This window comes from Canis aureus, chromosome 8 (genome assembly GCF_053574225.1).
Source record: "Canis aureus isolate CA01 chromosome 8, VMU_Caureus_v.1.0, whole genome shotgun sequence".
Taxonomy (NCBI): domain Eukaryota; kingdom Metazoa; phylum Chordata; class Mammalia; order Carnivora; family Canidae; genus Canis; species Canis aureus.
The window spans coordinates 48,135,300-48,159,554 of record NC_135618.1 but is presented as its reverse complement, the minus strand read 5'-3'; positions in this window follow the sequence as shown (position 1 = coordinate 48,159,554).

Here is a 24,255-nt window from a genome sequence, read left to right as displayed (position 1 = left end):
ATTTTGTATTATAGAAGCCTATTTACATTTTTATCTCTATCAGACAGGGTGAAGAGTGAGTCAGAAAGTCAAATCTTGGCTCAACCATTTATCTAGCTATATAACCTTTGATGGACCTTTAGCTTCTCCTTCTTCTTTTGCAAGAGGCAGGATAATAATAGCACTTTCCTTAGAGCAAAGATTTCATTTATTTCCCATCATCATGTGACTCTGGCTAATGAGTTTGTGCAAAAAGGACACGTGACACTTCTAGGCTTGAACATTAAATTGGTGAAGTGAGATGTTCCAGGTGTCTCATTTCCCTCTGCAGTGCCAATCAGGGATGTTCCAGATGCCAACCAGGATTGTTCCAGTAGTGTCTGCTTTGTTACCTGGTCTCAGAGTAAAAGAGTGTCTGGCTGTCTGTAATAGAGATGTAGCATGAGCCATAATTAAATCTTTGTTTATAAGCCTCTGAGATCTTGGAGTTGCCTGTTTCTGTAGAATAGCCTAGACTATCCTGACTGATACAGGGGATTCTTATGGGAATCAAATATAGTTGTGTAAATAGAATGCTTGGTGATACCTGGCAGACGGGAAGCACTCAAGCATTGTTAACACCATTCATAAAGCACACAGTTGGGAAGAGATTATGTCAACTCTAAATTATCTATGTACAGCCATTCAATTTCAGTGTTATATTTTGATGTGGTCTGAAAGATCCCACAGGTGAAGAAGTTTTATTAAGTTAACTCTGTGGCACCTGCTTCCACCTAATATATTGTTTTGTTTGAAATTAAGCCCTCTAGCTTGTCTTGAACTTATTTACTAGCACATCAATGGAAGTACTTTATTAAGTGGAGTTGGTCTTAAAAGAATGTCAAGAATCTCTACTGAGCCCTTTAGAAGAAGGGTCATTTCCTTTCATCACATTGGGGGTAGAGGGAATGTACATAGTGCACACCAGAGGGGTTTGGTTTCCTAGTTGCAGAGGCTCTTTGCTATGATGGCTATGGGAAATGGTTTTGGAGTCAGAGAGATCTTTGTTCAAAATTGACTCTGCCGCTTTCTGGCTCTGTGAACCTAGAGGAGCTGATGAGTCTCTTGTTACTCCAGTTTCCTTTGCAATAAATGGAAGAAAGAATAGTGCCTACCTCAGAGGACTGTCATGAGAATTAAATGAGATAGTGCACATTAAACAATTGGCAAAGTGACTGGTGTGTAGTAGGCTCCCAATAAATGTTAGCTATTATTATTATAGCAAGTTGCAGCTCAAACTGCATTTCCTGCCAAATACTCTACAGAACCCACTGAACTGTGAAGTTCCTATTATAACAGGAAGGGGGAAAAAGAAAAAGAAAGAAAATAGAGGCCTTGATGTTGGGTGCCTTAGGAAAGGGGAGATCATTCTTCTGTTGTCTGCTTCCTACCCATTAGCCTCCCCTTACACAAAGGCTGTAGGAAGAGGAACAGAAGTAACTTGACCTTGAACTATGCCTGAGAACTCTATCTACAGCTACAGGATCAGCAAAACAACAATAATGGTTCTAATTTCATTGTTTCTTCGAGGTCTTTGGGTTGCTTAAGAATTCTCTGAGAGAAAACAAGTGCACAAATCAACAACAGCAACGATGCTCAAATTGGTTTTTCCAAGGTAACATAGATCCAGAATGGAAATCAGGACAATAGAAAGCTAAAACTGTTTTTCATGATAATGTAAATGAGTGGTTCTCTTGGAACAGAGTTAATATGGATGTCATGAAGTTTTTTTACTTTCCTCTGGTGGCCTGAGATAGGAGTTTCCTTCAACCTGGAGGAATAAAGGAGAGACTCAGTTCCAAGAGAGGGGCCACAGCCAGAATCTAAGGCAGAGGACACCAAGTGGTGACCCAAAGGCTAATTCTGGCCCACACTGGATTTTGTAAATACATTTTAATTATGACATAGCCATACCTTTTTGTTTGCACATCGTCTATGGCTGCTTTCTCATTACAGTGTCAGAGATGAATAGCTTCAACAAAGACCTTATGGCCTGCAAAGTCTAAATTATTTACTATCTGGCCTTTTTGAGAAGTTTGCCAAGCCCGTCAGAGGGAAAAACTCACTCCTTTCATGTATCTCCTTCCCTCTCACTACTCTGCAACAACACTGATACCAGATGTGTGGATTTTCCACACATCAAGCAATTTTATGACACCAGCTGAGTGTCCTACAATTTAACTCAATTATGACCCTATTTACTTGGAGGCATTAGATCCCACTGGCTAAGGGTCTCAGCCCAATGAGACTGCCCACCTGCTTCAGATGCTAACAATCTGAGTTGTTACCTCTGTCTCTGACCAACTGGCTACAAGCTAGAGGTTGCCATGATTCTCTCTTTGGGTTTGGTTAATTTGTCATTGGAACTCAGAGATTGTACTAGTCCTCTTTTATCTGCAGAGGATATGGTGTAAAGCCTACAGTGAATGCCTGAAACCACAGATAGTATAAAACCCTATATATATACTGTGTTTTTCCTATACATATACATCTATGAGAAAGTTTAATTGACAAATTAGGCACAGTCAGAGGTTAACAACCATAGCTAATAATAAAATAGAACAATTATAACAATATACTATAATAAAAGTTAAGTGAATGTGGTCTGTTTCTCTAAATATCTTCTCGTACTGTATTCTTGTGATGATGTGAGATGACAAAATGCCTTCATAATGTGATGAGGTGAGGCAAATGATGTAGGCTCTGTGATGTGGCATTAGGTTACTGTTGACTTGATAAGATGTCAGAAGAAGGATCATCTGCTTTAAGAAGGGCTGTTGACTGTGGGTACCTTGCAACCATGCATAAGGGGGGACTAGTGTCCTTGCATTCACCAGTTTATTACAAAGTATGATGATAAAAGATGCAAATGAACAGCCAGATGAAGAGATAGGGTGAGGTCCAGAAGGTTCCAAATGCTGGAGCTTCTGTCCCATGAGTGGAATTGAGGTTCTCCACCCATCTGGCATGTGGATGTGCTCACCAACATAGAACCTCATCAAATCTTGCCCAAGAGTTTTTATAGAGTCCAATTGTGACATTTCCTTCCCTTTTTGCTTCCCAGAGGTTGTTCAATGGGATTGAAAGTTCCAACCCTCTAATCACGTGGTCTTTCTGGTGACTGCTCCATCCTGAAGCTCACCAGGTGTCCCACCCTAGTCACCTCATTAGCATAAACTAAAGTGTGCTCAAAAGGGGATCATTATGAATGATAAAAGACACTCCTGTCACTCAAGAAATTCCAAGGGTTTTAGAACTCTATGCTGGGAACTGGGGACAAGAACAAAATATATTTCTTATTATACTGTAGTCCTGGTCTAAGGCAAGAGATTTCCTGTGGGGGACTTCTATTGACAGAGTGTGGCTTGGACTAAAGTAGTAGTGATATCTGTTACCCAGCTTTGCATTATTCATTATTACTTGTTTTGTCATCATCCCCATTGGCTTCCGCTACTGCTGCCTTGGAAGGCTGAGGTCTTTGAGATTGATTCAGAAGTGATAGGCAGAAAAGCATGGAAGCCAGTGATGTGACCAGAGGCAACCAAAAGAGAGCAACACTAGAGTGGTAATTGAGAAGGGGTTGGCTACAACAAAGTCATTATGTTCTGGAACACTTGGATTCACTTAACACATGCTTATTGAGTGCCAGCTATGTGCTGAGAACTGGGACAGATTACTTACTAGTGAAATATTCAGGAGGGAGGTGGATTTTCTTCCGTTACACCGAATGAGAGTATGTGATAGGCAAGATTCTAAGATGGGCCCCACGATTCCTGCCCCCCAGCCCTCTGCCTACTTATGTAATCTCCTCCCCTTGAGAGTGGGTGGGATCAGTGCCTATAGCTGCATGATTATGTCACTAATCAGTTGGCTTCAAGTTCATCAAGAGATAGACAGCTTCTGGGTAAGCCTGACCTAATCAGATGAATCTTGAAAAAAAGTGCTTTTTCGGTAAAGAGAGTCAAAGCATGAGAAGGACTCAGTGTTCTTTTGCTGGCTTAAAGATGGGGAGACAGACAGGTGGTGAGGAATGGAGGTAGCCTCTTGGTGCTGAGAGCAGCCCTTGGCTGAAAGACAGCAAGGAAACAAAGACCGCAGCCTTACAGTTGCAAAGAACTGATTTCCGCCAACAATATGAGCTTGGAAGTGACTTCATTCTCAGGGCCTTCACAGTGGAACCAGCCCAGCCAACACCTTGGTTTCAGACTCATAAGACCCTGAGCAGACAACTCAGTCATACTGTCCATAGACTTTGTTATCAGCTCCTAAATTTATGGTAATTTGTTGTGTAGAACCAACACAGGGGAAATAAGTTGTTTTATATTCGAATATTAAATGAAAGACTGGTTCCAGAAAGCTAAAGAACTTAGAGATGATTTGGGTAGATGATGAGTCTACCGTGGAGACACTGGAAACAGATCTGGAGGATATACCACACAATTTTACTGTGGTTATCTTTGGGTGGAGGCGGGGTGTGTGGACAGATTGTAGGTGTTATTTCTTCTCTTTGCTTTTCTCTTCTTTTGAATATGTCTCACTTCTGTAACAAGATAAAAATAAAGAAAACAATTTCCAGGTAAAAACAATGCAAATGTCAGGTGGCCAGAGGCTGGTAGTCTCTCTGTAGAGGGAGTAGACAAAAATTTCCACACCGCCTGGCAGATCAAAGCCTTTGTTGGCCTCAGGCAAACATTTGAGTATCTGAGCCCCATCAGCTCATGGATGCTGTTGGGAGAAGATACTCAGAGCAAGGCCTTTGCTGCACTGACTCACAGAACTTGGACTTGGGGTCCCAAAACTTATGTGGGGCTTTTTGCTGCCTGTATTTTTCTAATACAGGACTAAGTTTGCAGAGCCAACCCTAGGTTGGAGTTGCTTGGTTTCGCTTTCTATGGAGGCCATGGAAAAGGTTTCCAGGGGAGGGTACTCTTCAAGGATCCAGATGACGCATTCCAATCAATTATATGTCATCTTGGATGGGAAAGGCTCACTTCCAAGTGCTCTCTAGGTTTACATTAATTGGTGCCAGTTTAATCAGTGTTGAAAATGATGTGGACTTGATGGAGCCCTCTTGTTTCATGGGTAAGACAACTAGTTCTGGAAAGACTAAATTATTTACTCAAGGCCATGCAACTGCTTTGCGGTGAAGTTGGGATAGGAATCCATGCTCTCCAACTTTCAAGTTCTGTATGCCTTCCTCTTTACTCCTAAGTTACCAGAGGAACAACGTTCAATTCTGGGGCTGGCAGAAACTTCCTGCTCATCTAGAGCAAGACCCTCACCAGACAGATGACAAAACAGAGACGCAGGACCCGTGAAATGATAGCACAGGGAACCCTGGCCAGGTGGTGGAAGTTATGGGGTGAGAATTCAAATTTCACTCTGCAGTCCAATTGTCTTACATCAACCATTAACAAGGTTGTTTTCGCCAGTCTGTTGGAATGTTCACAGCATTAAGAAACACCATTTATTTATTTACTTACTTACTTACCTGACTTTTGTAGTAGGGAGAGTCACAAATTTGCCCCGTGCATTGTGCTTTAGCCTAGGGGTGTATGTTATACCCCCACTACACACATTTGGAGCCTCCCTGCACCTCAGTGCTGATTCTAGGGGAACATTTGCTGAATGCATTTGCGATGACATCAAGGGCCACCACATTTTAATAGTGGGGTGTGTCTGGATCCTTGAAGAGTACCCTCCCCTGGAAACCTTTTCCATGGCCTCCATAGAAAGCGAAACCAAGCAACTCCAACCTAGGGTTGGCTCTGCAAACTTAGTCCTGTATTAGAAAAATACAGGCAGCAAAAAGCCCCACATAAGTTTTGGGACCCCATGTAGGCATTTCCACGCTTGTCACACATTTAGTTTTTTCCTCCACAGCCTGATGATCAGACGTTTCTTTCAGTGCAACTGGAAAGGATTTGCTCCAACTGGAGATTTGTTTATGCAGATGTCCCAAGGCAACTGGTGAAGTGGAAAATATGGCCCATGAGAGATTTTATGGGATTTCAGTCAAGAGTTTCATAGTAGAATGGCTTGGAAGAAAGGGAATAGAACTATTTGCTGATAACTACTACGCATCATATATTGTGCTTGGTCCTTTTACGTGCCACAAAATAATATAAATTAAAATGCAGTGTTTACTGTGTTCATTGGATGAAGTTCACAAAGCTCCAGGATTGCACATCAGAACTATGTGAAATGCAGAAAAAGCATCACCTGGCACGGGAGAGGGATGACGCATTCCAATCAATTATATGTCATCTTGGATGGGAAAGGCTCACTTCCAAGTGCTCTCTAGGTTTGCATTAATTGGTGCCAGTTTAATCAGTGTTGAAAATGATGTGGAAACAGACTCTGTCCTTGCCTAGTGTGCGGGAAGAGTAGGGGTTGGATCACTGCTTTCCCCTGAAGCAAATTTGAGCTGATTGTCTTGGAGTAGCCATAACACTATCTTCTCGTGAGTGGTCAATGTCTGTGCAAGATGATTTCACAGTGCCCATCATCCGCAGGACCTCAGCTGTTCCCAGACAAGGCTGATTATAATATGCCCTGAGGCTGGAGAAAAAAGGAGCCTGGAGGTGGGGGTCAGGGATGTTTCACCACACCAGGGTATTCCTTGGGGTAATTCCAATTTCTTGAGACCTCCAATTTCATGAAGCATTCCTCTCACTTTCTGTTGCAGCCGTACTGAGCTTTTATTGGTTTCTCTCGTGAAACACACTTTCTCTCCCTTCTGTGAGTTTTAAACAGCCGTTTCTCCTACATGGAACATTTCCACCCTCCTTAACATTGCTACTTGCACAAATGATTGGTGCTAGCACAAGCTTCTTCCAATGTCAGGGAAAAATGTCACTTCTTCAGAGAGGTCATGTCTGGCTCCCCCTCCTATTCCCTAAAGTTAGGTTAGATCCTGTTGCAGCTTCCCTTCCCACCTCTAGCCTCTGTGGGGGAAGGGTTACCCCTTCCTGCTCAGCATTATGCTCCTCTTGACCTGTTCGGTGCAAAGCACACAATGGACCCTAGAGTCACTACCTGTTGAGTCAACAAGTTTTGCATCATATGCTTATCGACAGAGGTAAGCATAGAGTAGATTTCCGTAAACATTCACAGGATGAAACGGAATGTCTACAGCAGGGGTGAGCAAGCTCTGCCTCGTGGGCCAGATCCAGCCTGCCACTTGGTTTTATTGGAGCTGGTTTTATTGGAACAGAGTGATGCCCATTTGTTTACTGGATTGTCTATAGCTTATCTTGTGCTACAAAAGCAGACTTGGTTAGCTGCAGCAAAGACTATTTACTCTGGCCAACTGCTGCTCTAGATTTTTTTTTTTTTAGTCCAAAAAGATACGTAAAATAAATAACCACTCCAAAATATCTCCTCTCCTTTTGGTTTTTCAATCCTCTCTTATAACCACATTGGTCTTCCCATTCATCTTTAAACTCCAGAGGTCCATGCAACGCACACTAAAAATGGCTAAGGTTTAAAATTTTTCAATGTTTCAGAGAAAATAATTGTGTCATGGGCCAAAAGTCATTCAAACACATTTCTAATTTTGAGATCTCTTCCACTCACCACTTCTTCCCTGCCTAATTAAATTTTACCAACTTCCAAGGCACAGATCAAATTTCCCTCTTCCTGGAGGCCCTTCAGCTCATGCCGCCTCTCAGAATGCCTCTTCCTCTGAGGTTATTTCTATAAAATTTAATGTGTGAGCCATTTATTGGGGCTCCCTGGTGACAGCTTTTATGTTGTCTTATGCCATTATTTAATATATATTAATTTTATTTTCCCAATTAGATGCTAAACCCTGGAGGGTGAGGTCATTAAGTATAAAGCTTGAACTCAAACTGTTATCAAATGTAATTTGTGCCTTCACAATCCAGTTTGTACAAATGGGCTTATATAAGATTAAGTATATCCACACTTCACCAGTTTTGCTTCAACTACTCACAAAGACCCACCAAGCCCCCTAGTGTCTGGGAGTCTCCCAAAGTTTGCCTGATTTGTGCTCATTAACCAGGCTGTTAGCTGGACATTGTGTAGTGTACAACAGCTCTTTAGCTCTCTGCCCTTTGATGTTTATTCTGTCTCCTGGGTTGCGAGGGTATCTCAGTGTGACCATGGCAAGCATACTGTCTCCTATGTTCTTAAGGTTAGGTTGTGACATGCAGATTTTAAGATGCTAGAGTCATCTTGTATGGCTGTGGGGCCTTAAAGAAGGTGAATAGAATCACCCAGCCCCTCCTGCAGCTTCTCTTCTCCGCAAGGGCTCAGGCAGGAGTCTCTGGGTCTGGTTGGGGATCCAAACAGACTCTTTCATATGTTCTTCATTTTCTCTGTGATAATGAGCCTCCAAAGATTCCTTTACCCCAAGAACCCCTCTTTCTAATTATTCATGCCCTTAGTCTCCCACAGTGAATCTAGGCTAGCCCTGTATAACTAATAGAATGCACCAGGAATAATGTGTGACTTCCAGAGCTAGGCTCCAGGAGGCCTTGCAACTTCTATCTTGCTATCTTTGAAAACTTGTTCTGGGAGAAGCTAGCTATCACTTAATTAGATTGAGTCCCCCAAGACCACCATTTTGTGAGGAAGCCCAAGCTGGTCATATGGAAGAAAGCAGTCCCAGTCGGCCCCCAAATGTTCCAGCCATCTCATCCCAGGCACCAGGCATGTGAGTGAACTACTCATCTTGGACATTCCAATTTCAGCAGGTGCCACATGGTGAAGAATTTAGGTCTCAGATACATCCCCAGCTGAGCCATTCCTGCCATCTCTAGCCATTCAGATTATACCAGATTATGGAACCTGAACATACGTGGAGGGACAAATTATTCTTCCATGTGCTTTCAAATTTCTGACCCACAGAATCATGAGCATATTAAAATGGTTGCTCTATTGTGCCACTAAGTTTGGGTATGTTTTTCTAGGCAGCAATAAAAAAACTGGAACACCTCTTTCTATTTTTTTCTTGAAGGATCATGCTAATAAATATGGGTAGGTCAATCACTCCAAGAGCAAATTAGATGTGCCTAGAGAAGTCATATTCTTGGAGATAAATATAACTTAGTTTTAGGCTGGGGTCTCCACTCCAAAACATACCATGTATCTGTTGAATGGAGGAGTAAAGGAAGAAAAGAAGGAAGAGTTTAAAGCAGGAAAGGAGGAAGGAAGACAATAAGAGGCTCATGGTTTCAGCAACACAAGATGGGACTTATGTATTTGGTGTAAATCTTCACAAGTGATTTTCAAAGCTCTACCAGCTTCCCCACATTGAAGATTCAAACACCCTCTGTTTGACTCTAATGCTTGGTAGATAAGTTGTAATGACCATATCAATAGGGCCACCCACTACACTCTCCTTACTCTGCTCATTGAAATTAATCTACCCATTGTCTCCACTGAGGGAAGCTGAGTTCCCTGAACAGAGGAGGCCACCCTCTTCTCACTACTCACACAGAGGTTGACTTTGCGGATGATGTCTACTAAAGTCACCAGTGAGGGTGATGCCTGTGTGTGTGATGCTCATGTCTGTGCCATTCAGTGAAGCTGTTTCTGGTTTACAAACAAGGGATACAGTGATGACAACAGGTCAAAACAGACTGACAGTGAAGACTTGCAGAAGGAAGTGATGACACTATAACAGAAGCCCAATTCCTTAGGAGATAGGGAGCAAGAAAATGGAGTGAGTGTGTGTTCAGCCTTGCCACTGATTCTGACTACTCCCTGGTTCCAATCCATGCCTCGGGAGTAACTCTCTTGTCCTTTAGCGGACAGAATCAGTCACTAGTTTTCTTTTCTTTTGACTTAGAACCTCCCAAGTAACACTAGTGATAATAAGAGAAAGCTGGTTTCCATTTCACTTTGTAAGTGCCTCCACCTCTGAATTCCCCAAGTGACAAAACATATCATAAAACATGAAACATGTACTATTGGGTGCCAACCATCCTTCAACACATCATCACAAATCCTACACTGATGTTAACAGTCCTCTAACGTCCTAAAAATGACTGCATCCAACCTCGTCTTTTCCAGTTGCCACAGAGTGATATAAGCAGTGATTTATTCAAAAGTGGCCTTCGGCAAGCAGAAAGTTATAGCCCTAGTGACTTGCTCCATGGTGGTCCTAAATTTTTGATAAATAGCCTTTCTCCATCTCACTTAGTGTTGGATTTTGATTTAAACATTTTTCTTTTCTTCCAGAGGTAACCTAAGGGAATTTATCCCAATTTCTGAGGTTTCTAGGTGGTTTTCAAGGGAATAAACTCAATGAATCAAAGTACTCCTGGGTGTCCCAGGTCCTCCCATCATGAAATATGATGTCATACGATGGTTAAGATGTGGACTCTGGATGCAGGCTGCTTTGGTTTGAGTATTTGTTCTACGCTTGTCTGCTGTATGGTCTGGGATAAGGCAACCAAGCTTTGAAGTCTTGTTTTACCTTCTTAGAATGAGATGATAATTGTATTCACTTAGTGATGTTGAAAGAATTGAATAACTAATGCATCAAAATGCAAAACTCTAAGTGAGCCCGTATTGCTATCATTCGTAAATATTTCTGATAGCCTTCATTCAGCTTGTTTCTTAACCTTGTGTGAATTTTCTTTAATATTTTTTTACCTTTGGAGATTTTATTCAAGTATAATACATGTACAAAAGGGCACATAGGCCATAAGTGTACAGCATAATGAGTTTTCACAAACAGTCACAGTCATATAACCAGCCCCCAATCAAGAAACAGAATGTCACCTTGACTCAAGAAGCACCCTCTTCATACCTTCTTCTAGTGACTCCCACCCCCCAAGGAGAATTGCTATTCTAATTTCTAACATCATAGATTAGTTTTGCCTATTGTTCAATTTTATGTAATCTTCTCATGTGTGCTCTTCTGCATTTGGCTTATGTTGCTCAATATTGTATTTGTGTGATCCAACCATGTTATTGCATGTATTATAGCCCATTATGTATAATACCTCACCACGTGAATATACCATGGTTTATTTATCTATTCTACTGGTGATGGGAGTTTCTGTAGCTTCCAGTTTGGGCATGTCATGAATAGTGCTAAAGACACTCTTAAACATGGCTTTGGGTGGACATAGGCACACATTACTGCCAGCAGAGGGATGAGTGGTTCATAGAGGATGTATATATGTGGTTTTAGTAGACAGCAACAAACAATTTTTCAAAGTCACTATGCCACTTGATACTCCAGAGTTGTATAGAAGAGGTTCAGTTGTTCTTCATTTCTGCCACTAGTATTTTCTGTCTTTTCCATTTAAGCTATTTTAGTAGGTATGTTGGTTTCACTTTTGAAAATCAGTTCAGCAAAGAGCAATAAAAAGAACACTACAGCTAAAGAAGAAGAAGAAGAAGAAGAAGAAGAAGAAGAAGAAGAAGAAGAAGAAGAAGAAGAAGAAGAAGAAGAAGAAGAAGTCTGGTTTGAGCCCCCACCTCTAATTTACATATTCACTTCCTAGATGTGTGATGAAGGAGTCATTTTACTTCTCTGAGCTTGTTTCCTTGTGTTTAAAATGAGGCTAATAATGTCCCCCAAGGAATTTATAGCCTTTGTTTCAAGGAATGCTGTGTGGGCATTTGTGAACTCCTACTCCATCCTGCTTTCAAGTCCATTTTCTCCCTGGATTGCTAGAACTTACTCATCTGCTGGGGCTGTACACCAATAACAAATTGTAATCATTAGGTCGAGGTAGTAATTTCTGTGGTTGGAAAGTCAGGACTTAATGGGTCATGCTGCTCTCTCAACAGGACTTTTGAATACAAGATTACAGCATTGAGAGGAGGTATAGGGTTTGTTTTCCTCTTATTTACTAAATTAAGAAATGAAAACAGAACTTGGTGATAATTTAAAACTGTACACATATTTTAAGACACGTAACTCTATTTCATTTGTTGGCCACGTATGATATCTTACCCATGAGAAATCAAAACCTAACTCACTGGGGGGGAAGCCACAGAAGGGACTTACCAGGATGATCCTTAAATGGTCAGACTCAGAAAACATATTCATCTGGTCACAGAAACCCCCAGTTGGCTCTGGGGTTGCCTTCAGTTCCAACTATTGCTACGCTTCCAGGATGACTTCAGACAATGTGATAAAATGATCCAGATTCAGCTTGAGGAAGTCTTATTGCCTCTTCCCTTTGATACCTATAGCATCAACTAGCCGATTCAGACATCTGGTCAACAAATTTCTTCCTACACATATACTCCACAAAGCTACAATGCACATTTAACTAGAATCTCAGCATGAAAGACTTTTCCATTTATTCTGTAAGCCAAGGGTCTTCAATATTTTCAATAGAGAAATTCTTTGTTTTTAGAACTGCAAGGAGCCCCAGAAATAGTTCCATATGCTTGTTTTACAAATGATTAAAAACTGATGATAAGAGAAGATAAATGACTTACACAAGGTTAAATTTAGTGACGACCTATGTCTGTCCAAATTTCCTGATTTTTGGTTATTGGATATTCTTCAGATTCCATAAGGAACTATGGGGGCAGCATGCAAATGACAGGACTCTGATTATGATTACACGGGGGTCTCTTTCTGCTGAAAAATATTACAATGCTCCTCATCCTTCAGGTTTAGATTACATGTCTCCTTTGTGAAAATTTCTCTGAGCTTTTACTTGATCCAGATTAAATTAATCTCTCCTTTTTCTGTGCCTAGAATAATGTTGCATAACTGTATATTATACCATTTCACTCATGCATGCTTTATTTATTTATTTATTTATTTATTTATTTATTTATTTATTTATTCAGATAAGTATTCATGAATGCATTCCCCAAGCATATCACATTTTATTACAGCTTGTTACCTAATTGCCCTTTTTTTCCTTGAATCTGAATGCTGCCTGAAGTCACGGGCTACGGAGGTCCATCTCTGCATCTTGCTTAATGGCAGTCTCACTGAGAGAAATACAGATGGAGACAGAGAAACAGAGAGAAGCACAAAGAGAAAGAAAAGAAATAAGGGAGAAAGATAACATAGGGGAGGGGAAGGAAGAGAGAATAAAGAAAAGAAATTGAATTTAGATGTTATGGACATCTGTTGTTTGCCTACTGAGCATCCATAGTTCCTTCCCCTGTCTTTATTGTCTACATTTTGTCTGGGAAACCACCCCTCTCTTCTCCTACCCAGACCATGTATCTCATGTGGGGATGACCTCACAGCCTCTGCCACTCCAGACATGAGCATGCAAATCAGGTTGTCCTATCAGCACATTCTACTCTTTTACCATAATGATGAGCAAGTCAGACTGGCATAACACACTTCTGAGAATTTTATTAGAACGACTGAAAAGAGAAACTATTTTCCACTGATTTCAAGGGAGTAGGTCTGCCAGCAGCAATTTTGTCACCATGAAGGGAAGAATCTGCCAGTGAATGAAACTTATTCAGATAGAAACAGAACTGGAAACAGATCCGATTTCTGATGCTGCGATTTGAGCCCCTGTATCCAGCTGTGCCTGAAGCTGACATATTTATGAATCTAGTTCCATGAACCAATATATTTCCATTTTTCTGCTGCAACCAGTTTGGGTTAGGTTTATTTCATCTGTAACCAACAGAGTTCCAATTAATATGATTTATAAAAGAGAGAAGAAAGAAAAAGGGGAGGCTTTGGGCACCTTCAAGTTCTACTGGTAAGTCCCCTTCATTGATTGGGTATTTCTGGTCTAACACGTCAATAGAGCTGCTGAATGTACTTTTCTGTTGAGTAGGAGGAAAAGGCCATGCCAGACAGACCCATGGTAGAAGTATGTGTGGACGATGGTCTCCTTCTCAGCCTTTTGCAAATATTCTACCTACCTCTATACTTAGGAATGGCAAAACCATAAGTAAATCCTTTTCCCTTTTTTAAAAAAAGATTTTATTTATTTATTCATGAGAGACACACAGAGAGAGGCAGAGACATAGGCAGAGGGAGAAGCAGGCTCTCCGCAAGGAATCTGATGTGGGACTTGATCCCAGACCCCAGGATCATCTCATCTGCCCTGAGCCTAAGGCAGATGTTTAACCACTGAGCCACCCAGGCGTCCCCTTTTTCCCTTTTTTTTTTTTTTTAATATATGGCAACTTTAATCATAAGATGAGTGTTTGACCTATATTTTCAAGGCCCCTTCTATCTTTGACATCCCAGGAGCCTCAACTGGTTCTCCTGAAGCTCCTACCTCAAGTCTCATTTCCAAAGGCATCCTTGAAGTCCACCATAGGGCATCTTCATGAACAATCATTTCAGTTTTCCTAGTACTAAAGGGGAGCCTGGGGCTTTCAGTGCTACAATTTATAGACCACTCATATATGCTAAGAAACTTGGACACTGTGACAGAGTCAGCTTGATGTCTCCCCCATGTGAGTTTTCTTCTTCTTTCTACATTTTTGCCATAGCCTCCCAGAATGGAGTCTACATGATCCAGTTTCTCTTGAAAACAAGGGCAGCGACCTTTCTAAGTTCTAGCCAGTGACATGTGAGCAACAGTGTCATGTGTAATTTATAGATTGTATCCTCAGAGAAAGGGGGTGTGACCTTATTCCCCTTCCCTTGCCTTCATTCATGCTGCCACTTGGAATTCAGATGTGACCTCAAGCCACCTTTACTGATGCAAATTAGAATGCGTAGGAATGACAGAACAACAAGGAAAGAGGATCTTGGATCCCTGAATGATCTCATGGAGTAGAGAGTCCACACTAGTCTGGACTGCTTGCCTTTGGTTCCATGATCTTTATGGTTAAGTTATCATTATTCTGGACCACTGAAATGCACAGCTGAACTATCTAATCATACACACTATCTCATCTGACCATTGCCACAGCTGTCCCTGAAGAAGAGAAATAAAATACTGTGCCTTTGACTGCTCACCTGGTTCATGGTTGAACTTCCAGCAGGCTATTCACACACAACATGGGTTCCTAATCACCATGCTTTTCTGCCATTTTCACTTTTCCTTTTATGCAGTGACTTCTAGCTTTTAAAGTCTCCTATAGTTATTACTCAGTTAAGGAGGCAAGAATTATTATTGTGCTTAATAGCCAGATTAATTAGGTAACTTGCCTAAAATCATCCAGTGAGTTATGAATGGATCTAGGATGAAAATCCCAGTCTCTAGATGTTGAAACTTTGCCCTTTTCATTTGCCTCCACCAATAGGGCTCTCCTAGCACATGTACCAGGTAACTCTATCAGCCTCTCCTGATATTTAAACCCTAAGCAATTCAATCAGGTTTTAAATTCAAGAACTTTAATGACAGTTGCTTTCTTTGAATTAAGGTGCATTTGACAGAAAAAAAGAATTAATTTGTTAGTCAAACATAATGGTTCATTTCGGTCTCCCCTCTCATGGATAGTATCCTTTTCACTAGGTTTTTTCACAATTTTTAACAGTGAACAGGAATTTACTTTAAACACCAAATCTTTGAGCAAACATGTGGTCTAATTTAGGTGCAACCTGGGGCTTTGTTTATGGAGATTTAACAACAGGATATAATTCTTATCATCAATTTAGCATCCTTGAAACAGCCAGCTTAGCTCCCCAATGCTAAAGTTTCTGACAAACACTCTATTTCTTGCATATTTTCCTAACTGTAGGTTCTAATTCTGTGTTCTAGTTAATTAGCACCGTCTGTAATTTTAGACAACCCATATCTGTTGAAGGCACCCAAAATTCCATATTTGTTTCCAAAGGTGGCTGTTTGTTGTGCCAGAAGGTGCTTAGTGCCAAAATAAATAGATGACGTATCGCTTATGAAAAGCGCTGTTGCTTTATTGGGCAGATGTCTCTTGGTAATGGTGACTAAATATAGCGTGCTGATTTTAGGGCAAAGATGTCATTTTAAAAAGTAATAATAAAACTATTGATTGGAAGGATGTCACTTTGATTTCCTGGTCACTGTGATTATAGAGACATTCACCCTATTTAGGATGGAAATATTTAACCCCTGAAAACTAAAGCTCTATCATGAACACATTTCATATTGAAAAACTTTTTGAAATTATTTATTCACTCATTCATTCATTCATTCATTCATTTATTTGAGGGAGAGAGAGAGAGAGAGAGAACATGTGTGTGTGTGAGAGCAGAGGGAGGGGCAGAGGGGGAGGGAAAAAGAGAAACTCAAGTAGACTCCCCACTGAGTGCAGAGCCCCAGTCAGGGCTCATCTCACCATCCTGAGCTGAAATCAAGAGTCCAGCACTTAGCCACTGAGCCAACCAGGTGTCCCTTGAAAAACCGACTTTAAAGGTGTGTCCACTCTGAGGTAGAAAAGTATGGGTCAAAGGCTTATTTCAGTCCTTTGATTAAAACAGTGAAAACACATTGAGGAAAGAAAAGAAGAAGAAAGAAAGAAAGAAAGAAAGAAAGAAAGAAAGAAAGAAAGAAAGAAAGAAAGAAAGAAAGAAAGAAAGAAAGAAAAAGAAAGGAAGGAAGGAAGGAAGAAAGAAAGAAGAAAGAAAGAAAGAGAAAGAAAGAAAGAAAGAAAGAAAGAAAGAAAGAAAGAAAGAAAGAAAGAAGAAAGAAAGAAAGAAAGAAAGAAAGAAAGAAAGAAAGAAAGAAAGAAAGAAAGAAAGAAAACTGTGGGAGGTACCATCTTAAATAATACTAACATCACTAAAAATATAATAGTTGCTGCCCTATTTCAAAGCTCATTATGTGACAGAACACTGTGCCCAGCTCTTTATTTATATTATGGATTCATTCAATTTCCGTGATGTGCTCATGATCAAAGGAGGATGGATTTGACATGAAGCAAACAAAGCTTAAGTTTTAGGGCCTCCTCATTTGTGTGGACATTTTCTGAGGCCCTGGCAATGTGTTCATAGGATTACTTTTTTTTTTTAATTTGAAAAAGCAAAACATCTTATTGCTTTAAATTATTACCATATGAAGACAGAGTATGTAGCCTGAACATATAGGATACAAATATTACAGAGGTTTATTAATCAGTTATTAATAAGAAGTATTATTTTGGAAAATCTCATGAATGCTTGGGCATTTATCAGCCTTTAAAATTTGGAATATATTGTTACTTCCTAAATAGAATTATTAACTTAATATAAGAATTATTTTTAAATTAGAATTTTTTTGGAGTTTTTAAAATTTTTAGAATTTTTAGAATTATATGAAATTAGAATTTAAAAATCTAAATATTTTCACATCTAATTTTTATATTTTAGATTTTTTGTTCTTTCACTTACAGAGTATATGCCACATAGTATATAACCTTCAAGTACCACAAAAGTATAAAAATGGTTTGAGCAATAGAGACCTCATTTCTCACAAATGAAACATCTAGAGATAGATGGTTTCAGGGAGAGTAGATTCAGTGTCTAAACACTGTCAGGGCTCTATGGCCTTCCTGTGATCTTTCTGGCTTTCCCTTCTTAACTGCAAGTTGGCTGATGTAGCGACCAACATCACAAAATCCCACAATCATGCCTAAAATTATGAAGAAAGGAAGACAGGCTTGCTTTCTTCTCATTCCTCTGTCCTTGGTAGGGAGGGAAGTCTTTCCTCAGTATTCTCTGGAGATTTCCCTTCATATCTCACAGTCCAGAAAAGGTCATATGACCTAACCTAAAGCTATCATTGACCAATGGGGATAGAGTTATTGTGCTCAATCAAGAGATCCAAACCCGTCCCTAGGACAGTACACATGTCCCTGAACACCTGAACAAAACCAGCACCCTATTGTTAACAAAGTGGAATGACTGCTAGTTATGGAACCAAGAGTGGTCACAATGGTGCCATAGTACCTTTTCTGTACATAAACAAATTAAGGCTTAGTGACATAGTGATGTGTGCAAAGTAATATACCTAGAAAGTGGTAAAATCAGAAAACCCATATGTGTTTGATTCTGAAACTCACTGATGCTTTATAGCAAGTCTATAGCCTTCCCAAACCAGAGGGCCATATCCCTGATGCATATTAGAAAATTGGGGAGCATGACCAAGCACTGAGGGAGTATAGGGCAGCAGAATGCTGGCCAGAAAGTTTCACAGGATCAGGGAAGAAGATGGTTTCTGGGTCTGAATCTGGAGAGAAAATGTCAATAGGGACCATTAAAGGTACCCAACATACATTTCTTGTTCTTGTTGAGTAAAGAAGGGAATTTCAAGTGGTGAGGAATGACATAAATAAAATAATAATGGAAAGCACATGGGAAAATTTATACAAAAAAAAGAGAAGGCACATGGGCTGAACACATGGGAAGACTGAGTTTGAATCATTATATACCATCTGCAAGGTGAGCTTCTGTGTTGAGCTATTGGCTCTTATAACAGCTCATGTTTTTTCTTTCTTTTTAAAAGAGTTTGTTTGTTTGTTTGTTTGTTTGTTTATGAGACACACAGAGAGAGAGAGGCAGAGACATATGCAGAGGGAGAAGCAGGCTCCCCGCCAGAAGCCCAATGTGGGACTCGATCCCAGACCCCAGGATCATGCCCTGAGTGGAATGCAGATGCTCAATTGTTGAGCCACCCAGGTGTCCCCTAGCTCATATTTTTTTCAAAGAAGGGATTTTGAAAAATTGCTCTGGCTTGAATGGGTCAAAGAAAAGTCAGAGGAACTACCAGCTTTATGCCCCTTCCTTTACAAAGGAGGAAACTGAGGCCCATAAAGGTAAAGGGACTGACCCAAGAAGGCCCACTCACTTGGTACCAAAATCCTCATCTACGAATTCATTATTTGTTAGTCATTTTTACAAAAGCACCATGTTAGGCCATGAACTAGGAAAGCATCATTCTGTCCTTGAGTCCTTATATAACCTACTCAGAAGATGATTTAACGTTAATAACATGTTCCTCTTCTTGTGGAAGTATGTGTATGATGATTGTTGGCTGCACCTTCCAATGCTGTGATTAAGTGCTGCTTTTGAATTACTGTCTGGATTTCCAACACAGTGTTGGGAAGTGTCAAGTCCAGCAGTGATCAGGGATAACATTCCACATTGGATTAGTGAGATTCCTAGTAAGGATGCATTCTCTAGGGAGAGCCTTGCATTTCTGGTCCTGCAGGGTCATTCATTCATTCCCCCAAGGCCACGTGCCAAATATGTGCTCTGAACTCAATGACTGCAGAAAGACAAAAGCTATTTTAAAAAATTAGGTTCTGAGAAGTAGCTCAAATTTATTTCTAGTTTCTTTTTTTTAATAAAATAATTTTTATTGGTGTTCAATTTACCAACATACAGAATAACACCCAGTGCTCATCCCGTCAAGTGCCCCCTCAGTGCCCGTCACCCCCACCCCCACCCCGACCCTCCTCCCCTTCCACCACCCCTAGTTCATTTCCCAGAGTTAGGAGTCTTTATGTTCTGTCTCCCTTTCTGATATTTCCCACACATTTCTTCTCCCTTCCCTTATATTCCCTTTCACTATTATTTATATTCCCCAAATGAATGAGAACATACACTGTTTGTCCTTCTCCGATTGACTTACTTATTTCTAGTTTCTTTCTGGTCACATAGCAGGGATGTGAGAGAATGTTCATAGGATACATGCATGAGTTTTGATAGGAATCAAGGTAACCTCACGAAATGCTATGGATGAGAGTCTTTATTAATCTGCTTGGGCTGACACCACAATGTCACAGACTAGGTGGTTTAAACAACAGAAATGTATTTACTCACAGTTCTGGAAACTTGAAAGTTCAAAATCAAGGTGCTGGCTGATTTGGTCTTTGGTGAGAGCACTCTTCTTGGCTTGCAGTTGGCAGCCTTCTTGCTATGTCCTCATATGATGGAGAGAGAGCACCAGTATCTCATCCTCTTCTTATAAGGGCACCAGCCCTAGCAATTTAAGACTCTACCTTTATGACCTCATTTAATTTTCCTCACTTCTTTAGAGGCCATATCTCTAAACATAGTCATTTTGGGGGTTAAGGCATCAACATAAGAAAAGGGGGGTGTAAACATTCAGTCTCTAAGAGGGTCTTTATAGGGAATGGAGGTAATATGTGTAGGCCTTTACTCAGTCTTTCAGCTCCAGTGTGATGGGATGGGTATTTCTCTGGAGCCAAATGGGCAGTTTGCATCCTGGCTACTCTTTACATCCCAGTGTTTAGCTGGGTGACCTCAGGCAACTTCCTTAACCTACCTGTGCCTTACTTTCCTTGTCTGTAATATGAAGCTGATAACCATATCTAACTAACTAGGTTATTAAGAAGATTAGATGAGATCTAACTAACAAGGTTGGCTAGTTAGTTAAGAGATGAATAAAGGTAAAGAGCTCAGAAGAGTAAAGGTGTATAGGCACTTAATAAATTCTCTTCAAACCTTGGAAGATTCAGTGAGACATTCATGACTCCGACAGTTTACAGCAGTGTTTCCCAAAGTGCAGTAAAACTCTTTTAGCATGCTCCCAAAGTGCCTTAGATGCAGGCTTACATTGGAGATTCATCAGCTTACCTGCTAAGTGAGGTTGGTTGCATTTGTCTGGTTCTCCTATACTCTCTTAATTTTGTTCTCAAATACCCAAAGTGCCTTTCTTCCATGGAGTTGAAAGAAAGTATCAATAAGAGAGTGCCCTTTGCTGCTCTGTGCAGCTGAGTTGTGTCCTAGTGCCTTTAGGCTGTGTCCTTCAACACCTGCCTCATTTGGGGTCAGTGTGATCTGACAACTGGTTGCCTGCTGTCAATGAAACAGGCAAACTGAGATGTTAAGCATGGAAGAGGATTGTGGGAATATATTTTTCACTTGCCATCAGGTTGAGACAGCATCCTGGGGACCCTGGCCAGCAACTGTCTCCCTTATTTGAGATGATGCTGTTCAGAGGGCAAGGAAAGCTGTGGCTGAACCCTTCCTGCTAGACTCAGTGGGTGATGCCCAGATGTGGCCCCTTTAATCACTCTTGGTCTTTCCAAAAAATAAAAAGAAAAAAGAAAAAAAAACCCAGTGATTTTATATTATGATGATTTGGCCCTGTCAAACATCCAGACATAGCAAAACTAAAATAACTAAATCAATAAAAAGTATCTAGTAAGAGTTTATTGTGCATTTAAAAAGAGTGAACTGGAAGCTTTCAAATTTAAAACTAATAAGAAGCTCAGGGGCATGACACTACAGCATGGCTTATACAATGAAAATAAGGAATTTGTTTAACTTTGGCAAGGCCTGGTTATTACAATGAGAGTTTCCAGGTGGCAGGGGGATTGGTTAAAAGGGATTATCTAGTCCCTCCACCGTAGGAGAGATATTATTTATAGGTCCAAGGTTGCATCTAGTGGATAGATAAGTCCTGGAGATCTAATGCACAGCATAGATTATTATAATATTTTATATATATATATATATATATATATATAATTGTAACAATATTGTAATATTGTCAATAATATTGTAATATAAGCATCAAACTTGCTAAGAGACTAGAACTTAATTGTTCATACCACAAAAAAAGAAATGATACTATGTGAGAGGTATCAGGTACCACTGTAATGACAATCATATTGCAGTATATAAATGTATTGAATCAACAGGCTGCACGTACACCTTAAACATACACAATGTTATATGTCAAATATATTTCAGTAAAAAATAAATAAATAAAAACTTGATTGTCTTATACCAGTTTTAGAAAGATGACTTTAAGTTTCTTTTGATTATCAGAGGCATTTGCAAGAAATCACCTAAATTCAGGTTTATTTATGTTCATGAAATTAGCCAGATTTAGTTTGGTTTAAATGGTTTTATGTGCTTAGAGAATTCTCAAGTTTAGTCTCCATTTTATATTTGATTTTAGCAGCCCCCAAAGCAAACAAGCCTTTGTTCTTCCCCCAGAAGCAGACCCAGAGGCAAAGATTTGCTTAAGTGGAAAGAGTTTACTTGGGAGGTAGTGGTTGGCAACACCAGGTTGGGGAGGGGAGCAGAGAGAAGTAAGCAGGGAGAGGAAAAAACTCAATTAATGAGGCATTATCAAGTAAGTACCTAATGTGGGTGATTGTGCCTCCATTCTCCGGAGAACTCTGGACACCCACATAAACAGGTGCCTGAGAACGATTCTACTAGACAGGACATGGGGCTGGGGCCTTTATCTCCCAGTTTCTCGTCTGCCATTGACTGAGATTGATCTAGGGAGCATTTACTTTCCAGCATGTCCGGCTTGCCTCAATGAGAGTCAATCTTGCTCTCATGGGCTAAAAAAAAGTAACAGGTATTCAGAGTTGTGAGTTTGGGGCAGGTAGAGGTGAGTCTACATAATTAGGAAGGTTATTGACAATGTCTGATACATTGGCCAAAGGACAGCCCCTGTGCTAGGGGCCTTATAGGTATGAAATCACAACAGCCAACATGGATCAAGCATTGATTGTGCTGCTACAAATATCCTCTACATCCTCAAGTATGACCCCATCCTCACTCCTCAAGTATGACCCATGCAGAGTCCACCTCACCTGGAGGCTTACTTGAAATGAAGGATCATGGCCCATCCCAGACCCACTAAATCAGAACCTGGATTTTAATCAGACCCCCAGGTAATTCAGATGTGCACAGGCATCCTCCTCATTTCTGTGCTGGAAAACCATGGCCACACTTAGCTGGTCTGTTGTTCAATACTCAAGAGATGGAAGCCTCCAATGCAAGGTAAGAAAGTCACACAACGATGGAAGAAACCAGAAGTAATAGTGCCAGGAGTGATTTGGCAGCTTACCAGGAGATTAAGGATGAGCACATGGGTAGATTGGCTTCAGAACGCTGGTAAAGCATCCTTGGGGACTCAGAAATAACCAGTGGAGATCTTGAGGGAGGGTAAAGTCATGTAGTTCTTTGCTGGAGACAAAAAGCCATGGTAATTTAAGTGTTTTTGTTCACTGGACATCATTTCAGGTTAAGCCAGATGGAGTCTGGGCCATTTAGGATATATCTGTGCATGTTTCTGCACTAGATGTGTGCACCTAGAAAGAAGGGCCCAGGTCTTGCATAACTTTATATTCCTAGCTTCTGGGTGCACAAAACTCATGCTCAATTCATGCTTGCTGAATGGTTTAGTGAATTCCATTCATCCATTTAACAAATAATTAGTGGATGTTTGTTACTGTCCAGGCACTGTGATAGCTGAGTTAATATTGGTGAAAAACCATTGGTAGCTGCCCTTGTGAACATGTAATCTAGTGGGGGATGGACACGCATATAAAATTAATATATAATTGCAATTACAAAAAGTGATATATATGGTATGTTGTGATAGTGATTAATAGGGAGGAGGTATGCCCTCAGACAGGCTATCAGGAAAATCCTTTTGAGGACTGATGTCTGAGACAAGAGCTGAAGAATGAGAAGAATGGAGCCATGGAGAAGTGGAAGAGTATTTTAAGCACACATCACAGCATGCTCAAAGGCCCTGAGGCAAGAATTAATGGAGTAGTTACATGATTTATAAGAAATATAACTTACACTGTAGAACCTCTGCTCATTCATCAACCACATTGTTTAGGTAACATAAAACCTGAAAGAAGTGTCGAGTCAAGTCTGTCTGGGACAAATCAGGTTACCCTGTGAGTCCTTGGGATTGAGTTAGTTTGTATGTCCAGTGAGAGGGCAGTCACTCATTTGGAAAATCCAGGTACTACAGAGTTTGGGATATTGAGATGTTAGCATCTGGGACCTCCACATAAAATTCTGTCTTTTATAATGGTTTCCAATTCATTACACTTTCCCCCACTCTTGATCATAGAAGATGAAATATATGAGTCATGCAATTTAGGATGTGTCATAGTGTTACATTTCAGGGCCATGTTCCAAAAGAAAGGAAAATCTTTCTTTTCTGAATATAATGAAAAAGTTCTAGCTCTGCTGTTACTATTTACGTGATCCTGAACATGTTGCCTAAACTTCCCACATCTGGTTTCTTCCTTTATAAAACAGTCATAGCAATGCCCTTGATGTTTATGAGAACTGAGTCAAATTAATTCAATAAACATTTATTGAGCACCTCAAAGCCAGTCACTCATTTTACAACTATTTATTGTTTCCTTCTCTGTATGTTCCAGGCACTGTTTTAGGCTCAGGCTGTAATAAGCAAGACAAAACCATCTCGGCTTCCAAGAGCTTATGGTCCAACAAGAAAGATGAAGGATTAAAGTGTAGTGGATGTGAATTTAAACCAAAAGTATAAGGGGATGCCTGAGTGACTCAGTCAGTTGGGCAGCTGACTTTTAATTTTGGCTCAGGTCATAATCTCAGGGTTGTGAGACCGAGCCTTGACTGAGGCC